The following is a 16,001-nucleotide window of genomic DNA, read 5'->3' on the forward strand; positions in this document are numbered from 1 at the left end:
AACAACATCTTGTAAACCTAATAAATCAGGTACCTAATCCAAAATTTATACTGGGAGATCTAAAGGGACATAACACTAACTGGGGTTCCTTTAAAACTACATCTACCGGAAAAAATATTGAAAATATAGTGAACACGTTAAATCTTGCAATACTAAACGATGGTAGTAGCACCCACTTAAACTTATCGACAGGGACATTTTCTTCTATAGATATCTCACTTTGTACGCCCACTCTTCAAATAAATTACAACTGGTACGTAGAAAAAGACTTATATGGGAGTGATCACTACCCGATTTTAATAGAAAAATACTTGATTAAATCTACGCCAGTTAAGCCTGATCCGAGATGGAGGTTAGACAAAGCTGATTGGGGCCTTTTCAAGAAATTATCCGTAGTGAATCTTCAATGATTTGTTTAGATAATACAATAGACGAAATAATTCTACAATTCAATAAAATCATAACCGAAGCAGCTATAAAAGCCATAGGAAAAACAAAGTTCATTGAAAGAGATAAAGTTACTCCCTGGTGGAATGAAGAATGTAAAGAAGCTATTAAACTAAGTAAAAAAGCTCTTCAAAAGTACAAAAGACACAAAAATCTAGAAAACTTAATAGAACTTAAAAGGAGTAGGGAGTCGATGTTCAGACTTGATCGAGGACGGTTGGGTGTAAAAACAATTTGTTTTTGCTTGTGCTGTTATTAATTATTTACCATTAAAACCTAATTATACCTTAATGACATAGAAGAAAGTGAAAATTAACGGCATTTTTGTTACTATAAATAATAAGAGATATATTTAAGTAGTGCTATAAAAAGTGCAAGGGTGAGTGCAGATTTAAAAATCACTAACTGTAAGTACATTTTTTTTGTTTTGTTTATTTTTTTATTAAGATAACTGTGCAAAAGAAGCTCGCCTCGCAGGTATCTGACGGAACGACCGGTTCTGGCAAACTTATCGCCCGTGATAACAGTTAATTTCTCAAAATAAATAAACGCAGGTCCGGCTTACATACAAATAAATGAGCTGAGAGTTCGGACATATGAATAATATCCAACCCCAGACGCCAAGGGGAAGCAAAAGGGAAAGGATCGACGACAATACATCTCCGGGGGAACAACACGTATTTCAAAAAAGTAAAATAATTGCTAGATCACCCCAAAGAGAGAAAACACATAACCAAACCGAAATTAATATGGAGGAAATAAAGGAAATGTTGCGCGGATTTAATAAATTTCTTAAAGAGGATATGGCCGAAATAAAACGAGAAATTAAAAATGATATTAAGGAAATTCGAGAGGATATAAAGGACATGAAAAAGAGATACAGAAAAGTAAAGAAGAAATGGATCTATGGTGGAAGAGATCACCCAAGTTAAGGCGGAATGGGATAAAGAAAAAGAAGCAGTATATAGCAGAATCAAAGAAGCTGAAGACAGAATGGAAAAAATAGAAAGACAAAAAATTCGAAACAACTTATTAATAACTGGAATCACCATGAATGCTCAAAATGACAGTATACTTGAGGAAGCTATGGAAAAAATGATAGAACAAGAACTGATGCTGAAAACAAAGATAAAGAAGGCCCATAAAATCCGCCAAGAAAGATGCATAGTTGAAATGGCTGAATGGGGGGACAAGGTGAAGATACTAAAAGAGAAAGCAAAGTTAAGGGGGAATGATATATTCATAGAGGCAGACCTTACAAAGAATGAACAAAAAATCCAGAAACATATGAGAGATGTTGCTAGAGAAGAGAAGAAAAAAGGAAATGTGGCGAAAGTGGGTTATCAGAAGATGGATGTGAATGAGAGACAACTAAAATGGGATCACATGCAACAGAAGCTAGTAGAAATGAAGGAGAAAGATAGCAATGCAAAAAACTAACAGCAGGACACGAAACTGGAACCAAGATGACGACTAAGCAAAGCAAACTGACAAATGAGAAGGAAAATGAACAGAAAGTTAACATGCATAAAATAGACTTGAACGAAATGCAACGAAAAGAAAACAATGATAAAGAAAATCAAGAAACAAAAGTGGAAGAAGCAGAAGAAGAAGACGACGAAACGGACTCTCGGGTGCAGAGAGCTGATAACTCACTCATCTTAAATCTTAAAATCAAAGACACTGAAACGAAGCAAACCAAGACCACAAAAACCTTCCATCCCAAAAACAACATTCCAGGTATTACATAAGGGTCAAATGGCGGACAAAATAGAAATACAGAAGGGGGTAAAGCAAGGCTGTATACTCTCACCTCTACTCTTCAATATATGTCTCAACTACATTTTACAAAAAACCATAGACAGAAAAAACGGAATCCCTTGGAACTACTTAGATGGTAAGAAACTGGCTGATATGGAATATGCAGATGATATATGCCTGGTATCCCATACAACAGATGATATGCAGAACATGCTAAGTAAACTGGAGAAAGAGGCGGCAGAAATTGGTCTCCAAATAAATGTCAATAGGACAGTTGAGATGAGAATAGGTCAACTCCGACAGGAAAAATTATATATCAGTAAAGAAGAAGTAAAACAGGTACAAGAATTTTACTACCTAGGAAGTATACTTGGCGTACATGATGGAATCGAGGCGGACATTAAACATCGACTTAGAAAAGCACAACAAGTATTTGGAACACTCTCAAACATATGGAGGTCAACACAAATTAGTCAAAACACCAAAATAAGACTGTTTAATAGTAATGTTAAAACAGTATTACTGTATGGATGCGAGACCTGGGCAATAACAGACGGAACTGTCAAAAAACTCCAAGTATTTGTAAACAGGTGCCTCCAAAAATTTTTGAAAGTATATTGGCCCAACATCATAAAAAATCAAGAACTCTGGAAGAAAACCAAACAAGAGCCAATTGAAATTGCAATTAAAAGGAAAAGATGGAATTGGCTGGGACACACCCTGAGGAAGGACAACTCAGATATAACAAAGAAAGCTCTAAAATGGACAGTAGCAGGACGAAGAAAGCAAGGACGACCCGCAACGACCTGGAGAAGAAGAATTGAAGCTGACTACAAAGGTATGAGAAAAAGCTGGGGAGAGGTAGCAGCTATGGCCAGAGACAGAGTCCAATGGAGAAGCTTCGTGGATACCATATGCTCCTTTACGGAGTAAGAGGAAATAAATAATAATAATAATAAAAGGAGTAGGGCTAGAGACAAACTGGTTACCACAAGATCTAAAAGAGAATCCTGGATAAAATATGTAGAAACGATAAATAATTACACACCTGTATCAAAAGTTTGGAGGAAAATAAAGAAGATAACAGGCTCGAGTTCATATCAAGGAATAGATTCATTAGAATTAGACAATAAATCATTTACAACAGACCATGCAGAAATCGTAGAAAAAATAGCCGAAACATTCCAGTTAACATCCTCAAATTCTATTTATGATAAAGATTTCCTAACATATAAAGAACAAAAAGAAAGGATTCCTATCAACATAGTAAACAATCATGAACCTATAAATGTACTTATTACAATCAGAGAAATAAGAAAAATGTTAGATTCTTTAAAGGACACATCTCCAGGTCCGGATGACATTCCAGCTTCTTTTCTGAAACACCTACCTGAAGAAGCTTTAGAAATTTTTATTAAAAATATACAATCGTATATGGACTAAACATGAATTTCCCAGATTATGGAAATTCTCTATAACTATTCCCATCTTAAAACCTAATAAACCACGAAACAAAGCAGATTCTTATCGTCCTGTCTCTCTAACTTGTGTCATGTGTAAGCTTTTAGAAAAAATTATAAATAAACGTTTATTGTGGTGTCTGGAAGAAAACAACCATCTGATTAATGAACAATCTGGATCTCGTCCTTTAAAATCGGCCACCGACAACTTAGTAGATCTAGAAACGCATATTAATAACGCCTTCTGTAACAACCAGAAATGTATTGCAATTTATTTTGATTTGCATAAAGCATTTGATATGGCCTGGAATCACAAAATAATATCAATACTGAAATTATGGGGTTATCAAGGAAATATACTCGCTTTTGTTAAAAATTTTCTCCTAAATAGAAATTTCAAGCTAAAAGTAAACGGTCTTCTATCTAATGTGAAATATCAAGAAAATGGCACACCTCAGGGATCAGTGATCAGTCCGACGCTTTTTCTTATAGCTACTAATAATATAATCAAATCAATGAATGAACCCATTCAAGCCAGATTATATGCTGATGATCTCATAATATCCTTAAAGGGAAACAATATACAGAGCATGGCCAAATTGCTACAAGATCAACTCGATAAATTTATATCTTGGTCTAAAAAGAGTGGTTTTCAATTTGCTTCATCCAAAACTCGCTGTATCCTATTTTCAAAGAGACCAAAGCAGATAAAGGAGATACCTACTTTAAAATTTGGAGGTCAGAGACTCGAATATGTAGAAACAATTAAATATCTAGGTCTAATATTTGATCAAGCTTTAACCTGGAAAGAGCATATTAAATATATTTCAGCAGCATGTCAAAAAAGACTAAACCTCTTGAAATGTCTTTCTGGTACAAACTGGGGAGCGGACGGTAGGACTCTACTCACATTATATAAAAATCTGATCCGTTCCAAGATCTAACTCTAAAAGTTTTAGATATCGTACAAAACAACGCTCTTAGAATAATATGTGGTGCATTTAGAACAACTTCTATTATAAGTCATCAGGCCGAACTCGGTGAATTACCTTTAGATTTAAGAAGACAGGAATTAGTACTCTCATATGCAGTGAAGCGGTACTCTTCACAATGTCACCAAATTATTTGCTCTTCACTTACACCTTACTACACCTTAAAGTTCCCAAAATCTATCCTAGCAAAATACCAACTCCCCCTCCTTGGCTAATATCTTCTCCTCATTTAATAATGGATCTAGTGTCAGAAAATAAGAAAGAAACCAATCGTCATATTAATTATTTCTAAATATCAAACCTTAATTTCTCAATTTTCCTCATTCGAACAGTTATTCACTGATGGATCAAAGACTAAATATTGTGTAGCATCTGCCTTTGTAACACAGAATGAAATAAAGAAATATAAACTAGAGGGGACTAACACTATTTTAACAGGAGAACTCTTTGCGATATATAAAGCCCTAAGTGATGTTAGGAAAAGTTTTCAAATTAACTTTCTCATAATTACGGACTCTTTAAATTCTTTAGAAATCATCTCTAAAATATATTCTCCCCACCCTGTGGCCAAACTCATAAGACAAGAATTGCAGAATCTAAATCACAAAAATGTTGCTTTCCTGTGGGTTCCATCTCGTATTGGAATCGCTGGAAATGAACTGGCAAATAAACATGCTCGAGAAGCCTTAGAGGATGCAGCTATAGAGATCTATCCAACAACTCCAGCGTCAGGTCTCAAATCATATTTCCACAGCAAAATAGTTGATATATGGAATAGCAGATGGCATGAAAACCAGAAGCAGTTATTTGAGATAAAACCAACATTTCAACGAAGGTCTGATAATTCCACAAATCGATTTCCCAAGTGATCATCTCGCGATTGCGGCTTGGTCATAGCCGCCTCACGCATGGTCATCTGATGACACGAGATCCTCAACAGGAGTGTTATGCTTGTGAGACCCCTCTGACAATAAAACACCTTCTAGTGGAGTGCCCGTTACACAGTGCGGAAAGAGTTCAATTCGGAATCCCGGACGATTTGAAAATACTATTCTCAAAGTGCGGTTCCAAAGTGATCCTTCAATACTTAAAAGCAATAAACTGTTTATATAAAATTTAATTGTAGTATTCTATAGTTATTATTATTTTTAACAAAACTATCATTTTCGCTAATAGCCGTACAGGCTGATGCGAGTTTGTAAATAAAAAAAAACTAATATTTAGATATTATTTACTAATTTCTTTCAAATCTATCTTCTTTTGTTCATGTTTTAATGAACTTAACGCGATTATTTCATTCATAGGAGATTCTGACCAAGAGAAAGCTACAGAAATGCAAATTAAGGTGATTATTTTTTAGTGATTTTAACTTCCAATTGTACAGTAAGATATTTGATCACGTGTTTAATTCTGTCCAATCAAAATAAAATTATACTGAAAATTATCTACTGTAGCAAATTACCGATAGAATTTTTAAAATTTTTTTAAGTAGAATGTTTCTGTTTAATGGAAACCAGTTTCCTAGTTTTGACAACTGTCAAATTTAAGAAAATATCCATAATATACGTATTAAAAAATAATCTTACGAATATCACACGACAGTCAGAATAAATAAGAAAATAATGCTTCATTTTTACTCAAATTTTTTGTCATTGGGCCATAGCCACTCGAGCCCTGCGGGCTCTCGTGTCTATTGCCAGACAACAAATTTTCGAAAAACTGTCGCATTATTTTCAATTTATTCTCACTCTCTTGTGATATTATACCCGATTATTTCATTCATAGGAGATTCTGACCAATAGAAAGCTACAGAAATCTGAATTAAATCGATAATTTTTGATAATCTCCCGTCGTTAAGTATATTACGTCAGATGCCCTTCGTTGCTACGAAAAAATACATTCAGTGACATTAATGACAATTAATGTTTTAAAAATTATAAAAGTGATGACTTTCAATCGTCAAATATTTATAAAAACTGTGAGTTTAATGGTACTTACATAAATAAATTACAATAAAATTTTGGTTTTGAACAGTTTTATTCATGAAATAATCGCAACAAATTGTACTCGACTTCTGAAATTAATATAGAATTTTTGCTCTCGTGACACTTTGACATAATTTCACTCGCCTTCGGCTCGTGAAATTAAAACTGTCAAAGTGCCCTAATAACACAAAACATTCCAGGAATGTTCCTAGAAGGTACACACAGGACATTAAAAACATTCCTGGAATGTCCCCAAAAGCACACGAACGTCCCTGGAAAGTCCCAGGAAAGTGCTGTGTCAGCATTTTAAACATTCCTTGAATGTCTTGTTGGAACATTCCATGAATGTCTACGAATGTTCTTTGAACATGCACAGTATATTGTTTAGACTGAATGTCTTGTTGAAACATTCCATGAATGTTCTTAGGACATTCAAAGTATATTTTTTAGACATTCTCTGAAATATATCGTCAGTGATGTGACAATACCTCCTATATGTTTTTTCATGAGTTTTGCAGGAGACGAAAAACTTTTTTACGGTCACCTCCTGTTTTCATACGTAAGTTTTGATTTGTTTTGAAGTAAATAGATAGTTGAATTTACTACAAAACAAATCAAAAAATATATGAAAACACGAGGTGGACCAAACAAGTTTTTCATCTCCTACAAAATTCATGAAAAAGCAGATAGGAGGTATTGTCACATCACCGACGATATACCAGAAGTACAGTAGGAAAAATGAAAGAATACCCATGAACGAACATAATATAAAACACGCTTTATTTTCCTGTCACCGTGTCACACAAAAAACTGGTCAGCACAAGTACATGTACTAATTATTGTTACTTGCACTGGACAATTTTCTATGTGACACGGTGACAGGAAAATACAGCGTGTTTTATATATTCATTCATGGGTATTCTTTCATTTTTCCGACTGTATATGTAGCCATACCAAATAATACATCCTTGATAAATATAAACATTTTTATTGCACAAAATCTTGTCGTATATTTTTTTCCATAATCATCACTACGATGACGATTCATTGTATTGAATTGTTCATTAGAATTACAATCTGGTCAGAACTCTGACCAATGAGCAATTTTAATTTAACTTAAATTACTACTGTTCCTTAAAATGAAGAGCTTACCCATAGCTTCTCTTATCTAATCTAACAGGCACACAAGCACTATGCTCTGCTTTTCTAACCGCACTATTCTAACATACACATGCACACAAGCATTATGCTCTGCTTTTCACTATCACTCAAACTAGTTCAAAAGGCTTTGTCCTCTTCAATCTTCTAGTTTGCCCAGTAGTATCCAGGAGCTGGATTTCCTCAATATTCTTGTAGGTACTTACGAAGTTGTTGCTTGTGACTTCCAACTTTACTCCAACTTTAAAAACAAATCCAACTGTAAAATATTTATGTGCCTGAAGGCTTTTGTATGCTTTCATCTATAATATCTATAATAGTAATTTGGTGGAATGCACTTTATGGTAAAATCCAATTCTGACTGAATTATATATGGATCTAAATCCCCAATTATTTTCAGCTTCAATAAATATCTAAAACAATAAAAGAAATAATGTTATTGCTTGCAAAATTCATCAATATTGATAAATATCAGAGAAAAATGAACATTGATAAAAATTGTTTGCCCTACCTTTCTCCAAACATCTGGTGTCTCCAATAATAATTTCCTTAAATAATCACTTTGCAGTGTGGTAAAGTTTATAAAGTTCACAAAATACAGCAAACGAAATCCAAATGAATCCAAAATATGACGATAAACAGTGAAATGATGAAATGAAATGATATTACAAACATAACCTCTGTAACCTGTATGCCATGCCAACCAGAACCAGAAGTCACGTGGTATGGATTGCCTAAATACATATACACGCGCAGCAAATTTGAAAATGAATGCAAATTGAATAGTAAATGGCCTCTCTTAAAATATAGGATATTGGTAGTATGTTCATAGAATGTCTTGTGGTAACATTCCACGAATAACTTAATCAGATATTCACCGAATGTTCCTTGAATGTCCAGTACATTCAAACATTAATAGAACTTTGATAGTACATTCCTGGAATGTTTTGTGTTGTTAGGGTGTCACTCGGAAAAAATTCAATAATTTCAGAGCTCTTGTGCAATTACTACTGATAATTTTTGATAATATCCCGTCGTCAAGTATATTACGTCAGATGCCCTTCGTTGCTGCGAAAAAATATATTCAGTGACATTAATGCCAATTAATGTTTTAAAAGTTACAAAAGTGATGACTTTCAACCGTAAAATATTTTATATCAACTGTGTGTTCAACAGTATTAATTTGTACTTACATAAATAAATTACAATAAAATTTTGGTTGTGAACAGTTTTATTCATGAAAATTTCATTATTTAATAATCGCAACAGATTGCACTCGATCTCTAAAATTAATATAGAATTTTAGAGCTCTTGTGCAATTACTACTGATAATTCGTTGAAATAGAATTATTTTGACATAATATTCAAAAGTCAAATCAGTAGAAAATATCAATGGTTTTGAAAAGTCGTCATGGAAATTAATATCGTCGTCTTGGTAACCCATTATATTGAAAGTTTGGTTTTGACAACCTTGTCAAAGAAATAATTTGTGCATTTTCACTCCTAAATAAAAATTGATATAACTCTACTTTTTGTGGCTTTTTTCCAAACGTACGACCCTAGAAAAAATATTGTTCCTAACTCATGCGGAAAGTGTCTTCCCCGCACTCGACTGCTTGCCCGAACTTCGCTATCGCGTCGTTCGGGTGAACGGCAGTCTCGTGCGTAAAAGTATCACTTTCCGCACTAGTTAGGAAAATTTAATGAGATATTCCTACACAACGAACTAGACCTCCCTGGACTATTAATTTTCCCACTATTGATATATCCCTCACGGCCTATCCAAAGAGTACTACAAATCCTATAATCGTTAACAAACTATATCAAGAACGGATATCAGAATACACTGGCTATAACAAGATCTTTATTGATCCATCAAGAACTGGAAACGGACATGCAGCGGCCTTTATTCTAGGAAATTCTGAATATGCAGTTCGCATCCCTCAATTCTGCAGCATTTTCACGGGAGAAGCAATCGCCATTTTAAAAGCATTAGACATATGTAAGAGTCATGCAAGCTCAAAATGTCTTACCATTACTGACTCTTTATCTGTTCTTCAGAACTTAAGGCAAATATATCCAGTACATGCCATCCTGCAACAAATACAATTAGCACTTTATCACCTACAAAACAGACACGTAAACGTTAAATTTCTTTGGGTACCATCACACACAAGTATCGCACGAAATTAAAAAGTATATGAATTGGCAAAGAAAGCTGCTACTGACGAGCAAACTGAAATAATGACTACAATTCCATTCAGTGATATAAAGATCAATATTAAACAGCACTGTGTAAAATATTGGCAACAAATGTGGAATTCTAATAAGGCTAACCTTAAAAACGTTAAAACCAGGATTGGCACTAAATTACAATTTCCAGAAAACAGAAGGCAACAGGTGATTATAAACCGACTAAGAATTGGACATACAGCGTTAACTCACCAGCATCTCATAACAAAAGAACTACCACCTGAATATTCCTATTGTGAATGTCCAATAACAATTATTCAACTATATTGATTGAATGCCCTCTTCATTCCTACGAAAGAGCCATCAACAACGTACCAGAAGAAGCAAAGAAACTTAAAGATATTTTAAACTGTAATATCAAATACAATCAAATTCCTTAAGGACATACGTTTACTACACCACAAAATTTAAGTTATATTATATGTATCATTTTGTAATTTGTAATTTATTATTTGTAATTTAATACGCAATTTATAATTAGTATATTTAATAATAACTGTAAAATCTGGAAAACCCGCTAATAACCTTTAATGGTTGATGCGGAAATTCTAAATAAAAAAACTATTTTGAAGATAGTATATGTATGTATGTGAAGATAAATTTCAGAAATTAATAACCTATTAATATAATAACCTAATAATGGAGTACCCATATTATATAACACGTGAATGCTCTAGCACTAATCTTCGATCTATTAATTTATATTATTTGTCATACATAGTTATTTATTATCACTTATCGTGGGGAACAGAATACTTTGGATTAGTCTTTAAATTATTTCGTTTTGGTTCTGTTCTAGTATGAACGTAGGTAGGACCTATTGGTCTTTAATATTTTCTTTCTATTCGTGTCTTTGATTTTTTGTATTCATTTTATTAAAGTGTCAAATTTGTTTTGAATTTTGAGTGGTGCTAACAGAATATGGAATGTGTATAGGTAATTATTGGTAAGTCAGTCAAAAGATAGAAATAATAGTTCAGTTGAAGAATTTTTTTCTTGAATTATCAAATGAATAGTGTATAGGTAAAATAGTTAGTGTACCTAATGGCTTTTTAGCACCAAATTACTGCTTAGTAGATTTCTCCTTCTTATTATTAACTGCTTATGTAGCATATAATATAATGTAGCTTTTTACAGGCTTTTTATTCCCTTTTCTTTTAGGTCGTCTACTACCGCCTCTTTCCATCGCTTTCGTGGTCTTCCTCTCTTTCTTTTATAATAAGGTACTCTCCATGCTATTTTCTGATCCACTCTGGCATCGTTCATTCTTTCCGTATTGCCCAGCCACTGCAACCTTCTTGATTTTATTAGGCTATCTATTGTGGTTCTTTGTAAATATTATAAACTTGGTCCTCCTTATATAGGGTGAGGCAGATAACTGGCCTATTAGAAATATCTCGAGAACTAAAGGCAACAGAATAATGAAAATTGGAATAAAGGGGTTTTGAAGTATGATCTATTAAATGAAAATATTTTCATCTCTTTGCAACTTCCGGTTATACCGGAAGTTGCTTATAACTTCGTTTTTTTTTAAATGGGACACCCTGTATATTTTTACATTTTTAGATTCTCTTCGATGTCTTCTTTCTTAAAATATAAGGTTTTGTAATATTATACAGTGTATTTTAAAAGATAATTACGTTTTTTATTAATTTCGTAGCAATATTCACACCCTGTAGAATGTAGTAGTTTGACATCTAAAACTCTACTTACGTTCAAATGATTTTTAATATACTCTACTATTGTTAAGAATCATTAGTATAGCTAAATTTTTAATTTTCGTATACAGGGTTGGTCGAAACTGGGAATGAGTATTTTCTGAGTTTTCTTAAATGGAACACCCTATATTTTTGTATTGCAATGAAATTATATTTTATAGTACTTTTTTATTTCTTAAGCATTCTGCTTTAATTTGTGAGTTATTGGTGATTCAAGCTAAACATTAATTGCAACAAAAAATACGTAAAATTTTATTAGGTTGGCCGTGAAAATACTCAATCCCAAATAATTTTTCAGAAATAAATACATATTAATCCAGACTGGTCCTTAAAATTACCAATAATGGTTTAGCTATCGAAATACCTACTTAGTTAAGATTGTTGGTGCGTTTAACAATTAAGCACAAATTAAAGCAGTTAGGTATAGAAAACTCAGAAAATACTCATTCCGAGTTTCGACCAACCCTGTATACTAAAATTAAAAATTTAGCTATACTAATGATTCTTCACAATAGTAGAGTATATTAAAAATCATTTGAACGTAAGTAGAGTTTTAGATGTCAAACTACTACAATTCTACAGGGTGTTAATTTTGCTACGAAATTAATAAAAAAACGTAATTATCTTTTAAAATACCCTGTATAATATTACCAAACCTCATATTTTAAGAAAGAAGACATCGAAGAGAATCCAAAAATGTAAAAATATACAGGGTGTCCCATTAAAAAAAACCAAGTTATAAGCAAACTTATTGCAGCTTCCGGTATAACTGGAAGTTGCAAAGAGACGAAAATATTTTCATTTAATAGATCATCCTTCAAAACCCCTATATTCCAATTTTCATGATTCTGTTGCCTTTAGTTCTCGAGATATTTCTAATAGCCCTTTATTTGCCTCACCCTGTATACCCTTCCTTTGTTCTCTTCCCTCCTAATATTCTTCTGAGCATTTTCCTTTCCCATCTTCATACTGTTACTTTTGCTGTTTGGTTGAGTATCCATATCCATGTCTCACATCTGTATACAGGGTGATTGATTAGTAGAGTAAAGCTCAATAGCTCCGCTATAGTAATAGATAGCAATAAAAAATAATAACAAAAATTTTAGCCACCTTTGTTCACATTACAAAATTAGTTAGAATGTTACAAGGTGTTCGATAACACAGTGGGGGACCAAACTTATGTTTTTTTAAATACAACACCCTATATTTTATTTTAAATTCGAAATCCTGTTAACTTCTTCATCACAAAAATATAAAGGTTTGTTATGTTATACAGGGTATTTACAAAGTTATAACCAATTTTATATGAAAATCGTAACAAGTTCAACTCCCTGTATAAATAAAAATAAGCAAAACAACAATGGTTTATTAATGCCATATTTTTTAACGCATTGTCAAAATTTTCAAGAATGGTCGATATTGCTAATTTTCTTTATATCAAATACAGGGTGAGTCAAAACGCAAGTACATTATTTTCTCAGTAATTTTAAATGGAACACCCTGTATTTTATATCAATATTGAAAAGTACCATTACCGTACTTTAATTTTTAGATAACATTCCCTATGTCTAAATTTATTAGTATTCGAGATATTTTGATTTTTCAATGGACCAGTAGCGTGGCCACCCAAATCACCAGAATTTAATAAACTGGGCTGATTTTTTTGGGGTTACGTTAATAATGAAGTTTATAAAATATCTCCAACAGCAAGGGATGAGATGAAAAATAGAATACAAAGTGTATTTCGATGTGTTAATGTACAAATGCTCCGTAGAGTAAGTAGCTCATTCAATGATCGTTTTTAGGCGTACATAAATGTGTTATTCTTTTTCTCATGATCATCTTTCAGTGCGTCACAGTTTTTCGATTTCTCTCTAACGCATTAAATTGTATGTGACAGAAAAAAAGGCACGTCTGGGAATATTTCGGTAATTATTCTAGTTCGGTGATTATTCTAGTTGTCGATAGATGGCGCCATAATCAAAAAAGAATTATTTATTAAATAAAATAATAATATTATCAATATAATCTGTACAATTTATAAGACTATACAAATGAAAGAAAATACCATTTTATAAATGCAATAGACACAATTGATTTGGTTTTATTCCAAATTGAAAATAAAATTTGACAACTGTCAGATTTAACTAAAATGTCACGTTAGAATAAATGTCATAAATGTGTATTATCACGGACTTACCTTTTTTTCTATAATTTGTGACGCACTGAAAAATGTTCATGAAAAGGAGAATAGGAGATAATTTTGAACACCTTATGCAATTAAATATTAGAAATATTTTATTAAAAGTAGCTTCTAATTTTTTCAAACATATTTCTTTGCAAAATGTATTACTGATAAATTATGTTTCGTTTTTTATTTGTTACATTGTTACATTTACATACAAAAGTAGTGTTTAATTGTCTTCACAAAATATTGTATTTTGTGTTTGTGTGTTTTTTTCTAAAATTTATTACTAATTTTCTCTGTTTATTTGTTGCATTTACATAGAAAGACAGTTTTTAATTGTTTCAAAAATGTTGCATATAGTGGCTGGGTTTTTGTTTGTAAAATGTATTACTAATAAATTATTTTTATTTCTTTATTTGCTACAGTGTTATATTGATTACCGGATTGATAATCGGTAATCTACAATTGTCAATTCAGTCATGGCTTACTTAAAATTTAGATAAATTTAAACACCTAAAATAATTTGCTCTGAAAAATGAAAATATCTCGAAAACTAATAAATTTGGGCATAGAGTACGTTAATGTTACTTTTCAATAATGATATAAAATACAGGGTGTTAAATTTAACATTACTGAGAAAATAATGTACTTGCGTTTTGACTCACTCTGTATTTGATATAAAGAAAATTAGCAATATCAATAATTCCTAAAAATTTTGACAATAAATAAAAAATATGGCATTAATAAACCATTGCTGTTGTGCTTATTTTTATTTATACAGGGAGTTAAACTTGTTACGATTTTCATACAAAATTGGTTATAACTTTGTAAATACCCTGTATAACATTACAAACCTTTATATTTTTGTGATGGAGAAGTTAACAGGATTTCGAATATAAAATAAAATATAGGGTGTTCCATTAAAAAAAACATAAGTTAGGTCTGCCACTGTATAGCTCTTGGGCTTATCATACTCTTGTTAATCCTGAATTCTGCAGTACTGCAACATAGAAACCAGTTTCTCTGTGGTAAAATTGTAACGATTTTGTTGGATGCACGGTCACACACGATCAAAATTTTTGTCAATTAGTCGAATTCGACAAAATAGAACGACGCCGCAGTATCGTAAGTGGTCGGTTTTAGTAAATACAAGTAAATAATTCATGGTTCATGACCATGGTTATGAAGGACATATTAGTAAGAAATAGCTGCTTAATTATTTAAAGCCGTAAAAAATAAAATTTACATGGGAGTAAATATGCGAACAGTGAATTTGGTACAAATTGACACAATTAATAGCAAAAAAATATTCAAATAATCAGTTACCCTACTACGTACAGTTATCTCATAGACCTTTTGTTGTGTTTTTCAATTTCAGATCGACCGCCTGCTATTCACTTTGAAACATTAAAATTTTTAACAGTAGTGAAATACTTTAGCGTTAAAAAGTAAAAAAAAACAACACATTTTTACAAATTGATTAATTAAATTTGAATTAAAATATAGTAAAAAATAATAAAGAAGTACAATCTTCAATTTGTTCTTGGTATAATACACGGTGTAACAAAAATACAGGTCATAAATTTAATCACATATTCTGGGACCAAAAATAGTTCGATTGAACCTAACCTACCTTGGTACAAATGTGCACATAAAAAAGTTACAGCCCTTTGAAGTTACAAAATGAAAATCGATTTTTTCCAATATATCGAAAACTATTGGAGATTTTTTATTGAAGATGAACATGTGGCATTCTTATGGTAGTAGTATCTTAAGAATAAATTATAGTGAAATTTAGACACCCCATAAAAATTTTATGGGGGTTTTGTTCCTTTAAACCCCCCAAACTTTTGTGCACGTTCCAATTTAATTATTATTGTAGTACCATTAGTTAAACATATTGTTTTAAAATGTTTTTGCCTCTTAGTACTTTTTCGAAAAGTCAGTTTTTATCGAGATATTTTACATATTTGTCAAATTCACCACATATTTGTATATGGCTAAGTACGATTATGGAGACTTCTTGATAATAATAGGAA

At 32.1% G+C, this 16,001-nt stretch overlaps 1 protein-coding gene across 1 annotated transcript in view; it reads left to right on the top strand.

Annotated features, from left to right (window-relative positions):
• Positions 1–10,814: 10,814 nt before the first annotated feature.
• LOC114327019 (facilitated trehalose transporter Tret1) overlaps positions 10,815–16,001 on the top strand; it is a 49,499-nt gene continuing 44,312 nt past the window's right edge. The window contains exon 1 of the mRNA XM_028275514.2: positions 10,815–11,002. The gene's annotated coding sequence lies outside the window, so the exon portion shown is untranslated. The remainder of the gene's footprint in view (positions 11,003–16,001) is intronic.

This window comes from Diabrotica virgifera, chromosome 1, assembly GCF_917563875.1.
Source record: "Diabrotica virgifera virgifera chromosome 1, PGI_DIABVI_V3a".
Lineage (NCBI taxonomy): Eukaryota > Metazoa > Arthropoda > Insecta > Coleoptera > Chrysomelidae > Diabrotica > Diabrotica virgifera.